Genomic DNA, 7,055 nt, shown 5'->3' with positions numbered 1-7,055 from the left:
AAACTAAATTGTCTCAAGAAAACTAAAATAGCAGAAGTAGAAACAGGTACATGACAGTAGCATAAGAAAACTGTGTGCAGAGATGTGTGTGATAGGTGAGGAGATTTTAGTTATAAATATGCAGCTGTAATGAGTTTTGAAAAATTAAATGTTGCACCTTTATCATTTTTGAAAGAAGTTTGAAGAACAAAAGAAAACTGTCAGAAATAACAAAGAAAATGTTTGGAGAAAGTGTGAACAAAAACTGAAAATGTATTACCCTTAGGATCATAAAAAATTGTATTATTTTTTGAAAAAAAAAAACAAAATAGAAAATATGAATATATAATAAAATAATAACAAAGTCCACTCATAGAGAGAAACGCTTATAGAGGACCAAGAGTGGTGTTTTAAAGAAACACATGGGACCAAAAAAAAAAATAAAGAATCCAGCTTAGCCCACTTCAAATATCTTTTCAATGTCTGACACCAATAAAAAATTTGAACCACTCATCGTATGCCTAGAAATGTCTCATCGACCTGCGAGACATCAGAGAAGAACATTAGCAAACTTAATACAAAGAATCGGCATTAATGATGTCTAATGCAGCTCTTAATGAGTAGGATCTATCTTTAGCTAAATAATAGTGAAAATATTAGTTAGTTGTTCTTCGGATTTCATAACAATATTACTCTTTTGAATATGCTCTTTAATTAAATGATATCTCACTTCAATATGTTTTGTTTTAGAATGTAAAATAAGATTTTTGAAAATATTTAGCACTCATGTTGTTACAAAGTAAAAGAATATCTTCGACTTTCAATTTATAATTAGCTGGTTGTGTTTTCAACCAAAATAATTCAAAACAAGAAGATGATGCAATAATATACTCAATTTTGTTTGTTGAAAGAGTCACAATAACTTGCTATTTGCTAGACCAAACTTTGAGAGAATTGCCAAGAAAGTAACAAATTTCAATTGTACTTCTATGATCTACTCTATCTCCTGCAAAATTTGCATCCAATAGCCAACTGCAGAAAATTCTTCAGATTTCGGATGCCATAAATCAGAATTGAATGTATCATGAACATATCTAATGATCCTTTTCAAAGCTGAAAGATGAGACATTTTGGGTAACTCCAACACTTTATATAATGTCCAGTCTAGAGGAAGTAAGATATATAACAAAACCAATCATTCTTCTATATCTTGTTTTATCCACATCTTTCCATTTTTATTCTTGTCCAACATTGAATTTGGGTGCATTGGAGCGCCCATAGACTCAGCATTTTTCAACCTAAATTTTTTCTCCAACTCTTTGACATACTTCTCTTGGGCTGTGTTTGTTTACAGAGACAGGACACTAAGATAGGGACACAAAGACACAAAATCGTGTTTGACAGAGGAGACATGGGTAGAGACAATGTGTCCAGAGACACTGAATTAGTGTATTTTGTCTCCATCCTGATAGGAAGGACACAGAGACACTAACAAGGGACACAACTTATTTTTTATTTTTCTTTCATTATTCTTGTTAATTTTTTATAATTATATTTTTTTATTATTATATTTTTCATCTCAAATTTTTTGAATGAAAAAAAAAAGAATAAATTAAATTTTTATAATTTGTTCTAGTTTATCACCAAATAGAATACAAGAACACAAAATTTTGTGTCTCTGTCCCTTATGTCTTGTTCTCAGTATCTTATTCTTAGAAACAAATGCAGCCTTGGTGTACAAAAGTACCATTGAAAGTTGGGGGAGTCTATGGTGTGGATGTATATAATATCTACATGTGTGGATCCTACATGGAATAAATGACATTCAAACACGTGTGCAGGGACTTAAGTGTGACAAGATGGTGTTGTATCATCTCTACTGACAGCCACAGAGAAGCTCCAAAAATTGTCCTTAAATTATATGTGATTAGCGTGCTTACGAAACAATCTGCCATTTTATTATCATGGTTAACTTTTTTTTTTGGGCTTTTGGGCTTATAAAGTGATTTTGTTTGTAATGGGAGTAACGGGCTTAGATAGATTATTTTGTTTTTGTTTTTGTTTTTCGTATAAGGTTTATAGTAGTTTTCCAAAAACATGTATATATAACCCAAATGAACCACAAGAAATGCTTTGATAGAACAAAAAAGAATGTTGATAAAAATTTAGATTGTGGTTGAAGAAAAAAAAAGTTAATGCTGAAAAAATCCCAGATGACCAAAATCAAAGAAACATAGTGTGTCTCACCTCGTATACGGGAAAAAGAAACTCTCTGTCACCTCTCACATTTGTGATTCACATCCTAAACCACGGGGCCTAACCTGAACCCTAGCGCCGCCCATTCCCTCCCTTTTCCATCGGCTAGTTATTGCCGTCATCCGAAAGGTGTCGTAGCTGCTGGAATCGGCCCCAAGGAGACTTCCACCTTTAAGCTCGGCGTGGGCGCACAAAGAATGGAGCTGAGGTTCGTGTCGTCCTGGCGGTAGTCATCTGTCCTTCGTGCTCGTCTTGTTGTCGTCGATGAAGTGGTTTTCTTCTCGGCGGTTTAGTGATTAGTTCTCTCCTTGACATCCACCGGTTGGTAAAGTCGCCCTCTCTGCAACTGTTTCGCCATTTGTGTGAGTCATTTTTATTAGTTAAATGTTTTATCAGTCGCTGATTTCTGAGTTAATTGTGATGTTTTTCATCTTTAATTGTCGGAGTTAATTTGTTGTTGATGTTAAGTATGCTGAGTTAATGGCGTTTGTTGTTGTTAATTTTCCTAGCAAGGATATGATTTTGTTTTGAGGTAATAGGGATCGACATTTGTTGTGAGTTAATAGACTTGAGTATTCTTTACTGATTAATTGATGCTCAATATCTTTTGGTTGAATTCATAGAACATGGTTTCTGGTTTGTTGTGTCCGTAAGGAAAAAAAAAGAAACAATAGGGGCAGATGAGAGGCACGATTTTATTTAGGGGATCTTTGCGTGCTTTTAAAATAACTAAAGGGGATATTGTGGTCCGTTCGTAGTGCAAGTAGCATAGATTTTTCTAGTGGTGGAGACATTGTTTGTGCGGTTAGTTTTTATGGTTTAAAGTTGGAGTATGATATCATTGTGAGATTAGTTTGCAGATCTGATTTTTTAATTCGGCACTCCATTGTGAACACTTAGATGGACGTCCCCCAGGTTGATGATGTAGTTAATATAATGTGTGAAGATGGAGTTGGTGATACGGAGACAGTTGATTATGGAGATGTTGTGGAACTAACGGAGGATGATATTTTAAGGAAGGTTTTTCGCAGCGAGGATGATGCTTACGAGTTTTATAAGAAATTAGGAAAATTTTATGGATTTGGAATTAGAAGGGGAGACATGTTCAAGGATGAGGAGGGTAATTCGGTTCGGAGAAGATTTTTTTGCAATAGAGAAGGATAGAGAGATAAGAAACATTATAACAGGGTCGATAGAAAGAGGCCGCACAAGCCGGAGACAAGGACGAATTGTGAAGCGAGGATGTGTGTGTATCTAGATAAGGAAAGGTCGCTGTGGAGGGTGAAGAAAGTCATTTTGAACCACAACCATGAGATGACGCATCACGGAATGGTTCATCTAATTCTAAGTTTTCGTTACATGACGGATGCTGCGAAAGCACAAATAGAGGGATTTCAAGGATGTGGCATCTCAACATCAAAGACAATGCGGTATATGGCAGGCATATCTGGAGGGTATTCACTTGTAGGGTTTTTGAAGAAGGACGCCTACAACTACATTGATAAGAGACGTCGTGCAAGGATAGCTGATGGAGACGCGAATGCAGCCATAGTGTACTTGGAGGGTAAAGTTGATGCAGACCCGACTTCGATGGCAAGGTTTAATGTGACGGAGAATGAAATGCTAGCCAATTTATTCTGGGCGGATGGTGGCAACAGGATAGATTACCAATATTTTGGAGACGTACTGGCATTCGACTCAACTTACAGGAAAAACAAATACAAGAGGCCATTGGTGATTTTCTCAGGGTGCAATAACCACAAGCAAACATGTATTTTTGGGTTTGGTTTGGTATTAGATGAGAGTATTGCTTCATATACATGGCTTCTGGAGAATTTCTTGGAGGTCATGTGTAACAGGCAGCCGTCTGTTGTTGTTACGGATGGCGATGATTCAATTCGAGAAGCTGTACGAGTAGTTTTTACGAATGCAACGCATAGGTTATGTGCTTGGCACTTTGAGAAGAATGTGATGTCAAACGTGAAGGATGAGAATTTGCGTCGGCTATTTAATAGGTAGATTTATGCCGATATGACTGTTGAAGACTTTGAAGCAGAGTGGGCCCAGGCCGAAGCTAATTATTGTTTGAAGGGTGCAGTGTGGTGGAACCAAGTGTATGGAAAGAAGGAGATGTGGGCAAAAGCTTTCTTGTGTGAGAAATTTTGTGCTGGGTATCGGACAACTTCACGATGCGAAGGGATAAATTCTGTGTGCAAGAATTTCCTTGAATCGAAACATAGTATGTTGGATCTTATGCAGAATCTGGAACTTCTTGTGCGTGAGTATAGGAATAATGAATTGATGGCACAGTTCAGGTCCATTTATAGTGTGCCGGTTATGACAACCTCGTTGGAGTCCCTTGAGCATCATGCGGCTTCTATTTACACAAGAGCGATATTTGGAGATGTAAAAGGAGATTGAGAGTGTATCTTCAGTTAATTTTGTAGGTGTGAAGAGGTCGTTGACCACAAAGGTTTACACAGTTGAGGAGTATGGTCGTCCTGGCCGTAATATTATGGTTTTATGTGATAAGAATATGGGAAAATTGGAATGTCGTTGTAAGTTTTGGAGAATTCAGGGGTATCCATGCAAACATATGTTTTTTGTAATGAAGCATGAACACTTGTTGGCAATACCTGGTAGCCTAGTGTTGAAGCGTTGGACAAAAGAAGCAAAAGCATTGGAGGCATACGTTGAGAAAACTGATGATAATTGCGATAGAGGCTTCTTGCTTCGCCATGGAGCACTTCATTCAGCGTCACGTTGGTTGTTCTTTTTAGGTGCTCAGAAGATTAGTTTATTCACTATTGCTTTGGATGGGATTCGTAGCCTTTGTGCAACCTTGGAATCAGAATTTCTGAACGGTGTCGATGCAATGAATTCGAATGCATGCGGTTAAATTCGAGATCCTATAGTCGTGAGAACAAAGGGAGCACCAAAGCGTCAAAAGAGGAAGGCGTCTAAGAGAAAGTGTGCCACGTGCAACAAGCCGGGGCACACTAAAAGAACTTGCAGAGAGGGAAGACCTCGTAAGGGGAAAAGGCCTCGACAAGATGAGTTGGATTCGGATCTAGTTAAGGCAGTACAACGTGATGAGGTAATTTTGTTATCTATATAAAGTTCTTTTCTGTAAATTGTGATGCCTATTAATTAGCTCCGAGAATTGGTTATAACGGCTATTTCTTGAATGTTTTTCTTTTTTGAATATTGTTTTCATTATTTTGGAGTTGGTAATTCGCCTTTATTTTGTAGTGTGCTGATCTGGACGTCATTGGATCGGATGACCAAAAGATTGTGGAAGAAGAAGGGTTCGCAGGTAGGTCTGTTGGCATGTCCCGGGTAGATTCCATGACGACTGTAGCGTTCGGCAGACATTATGGGCAGAATTCGTTCACTACTGAGGATGTTGTTGGTCCATGTCAACAGGTGCGTATATGAATGCATAAACAGTTACTATGTTAGGCTAATATGGTTTGGCATGAGGAGTGTTCTGTTCTAACGACTGTTCTCTGACGAATGACATAATTTTAGGTGCTGGAAATTTTACACAAGAAGGCCAGAATAGTTTAGCCAAATGAGTATTTGGTTCGAGGTTTTGTTATTGTGTCGTGGCATGTTGTCTCCGTAAGAAAAAGAAAGGATAAGCGGTGGTACGAAAAAGCCTGTTTAGCTAGTTAGATATTGTGTTCAACACGTTTGGAATAGTTACTTTTAATGTTGGTTGATATGGACTACAGCTATGGGTATGATGTTGTCGCGTTGCTTTTTCCTTTTATGTGATGTTATTGTTACCAGGACCATGCATACTTCAGTGGGGAGTAAGCTGTTTGAGTTTTATTCCAGTTTTTCTTATTGACTCTGTTGGCGTTGCATAAGATAGAAATATAAGTTTGAATACGTTTGTGGTTAAAATTGTTCATTATAGGTGTTTAAAGCTTGTTTCAGGTTTACTCATACACATATCTTTATCACTTTGTAAGTTTACTCGAAGAATCTTATGCAACCTCATTTATCTGCTGTTAGGAAATGTGTTCAAAGGAATACTTAAGCGATAAAAAAATTAAAATAAAATTACCCCTGTACGAGAGGATGTTAAAATCTTTTTTGGGTGCGGGAAATCATTGTAGTAGGTGGTAGTGAGTACCTGTGTATAAACGAATTTCGGGGCAAAACTCTTGAAAATTATTCGTCGGTTCCATTCCACTTTATAAGAATTTATCCTATAAAAGGCCCTCTCACACCAACCACCAGGGACGGATCTAAGAACAACAATAAAGGGGCACTTGCCCCCACTGTATTTTTTATTTTTTAAAAAAAAATATAATTATATAATTGTAGTTTTCAAATTATACATGCTAGTGTATTATTAGTCGCCAATGTGCCAATTGATTCATTCTTTTATTATTAGATGTCTATAAAATTTATTAGTTAGGATAACAAGTTATCTATAATTTAATTAAAATATTTTAAGTTCCGGTGTCGGGAAAAAAAATTTCTTATAAATTATATATAATGAATAGTATTTTAAGAATAAAAGTATTCACTAACTTTTTTTAATTTTTATATCTTCATATAATTAATAATATGTAACTAAATTTATTTTACTATATATGTTATTGCCCCCACTTCTAAAATTTTCTAGATCCGTCATTACCAACCACCGTTAATGATTTTTACCAGCAACGTATCCAAATTGAAACAAAGCAGATATAATTGACGACAGGAATTGTTCCCGTGATATTAGTTACGCATCCATCTTTTTCAAAACATCATAACGGCCTAAGGTAGTAAAAGGTGCTTCCTCCCAATGGAGGAGCAGG

At 36.6% G+C, this 7,055-nt stretch overlaps 1 pseudogene across 1 annotated transcript; it reads left to right on the top strand.

The window, feature by feature from the left end:
- Window positions 1-2,458: 2,458 nt before the first annotated feature.
- LOC107622591 (protein FAR1-RELATED SEQUENCE 5-like) lies at window positions 2,459-6,032 on the top strand (annotated as a pseudogene). The gene is made up of 4 exons (XR_015906225.1): window positions 2,459-2,597; window positions 3,089-5,332; window positions 5,488-5,661; window positions 5,767-6,032. The product of XR_015906225.1 is annotated as a protein FAR1-RELATED SEQUENCE 5-like (transcript).
- The last annotated feature ends 1,023 nt before the right edge of the window (window positions 6,033-7,055 follow it).

Source organism: Arachis ipaensis, chromosome B10, assembly GCF_059453495.1.
Source record: "Arachis ipaensis isolate K30076 ecotype BB chromosome B10, ASM5945349v1, whole genome shotgun sequence".
Taxonomy (NCBI): domain Eukaryota; kingdom Viridiplantae; phylum Streptophyta; class Magnoliopsida; order Fabales; family Fabaceae; genus Arachis; species Arachis ipaensis.
The sequence above is the reverse complement of the archived record's forward strand: the minus strand, read 5'-3'. Positions and strand labels throughout refer to the sequence as shown.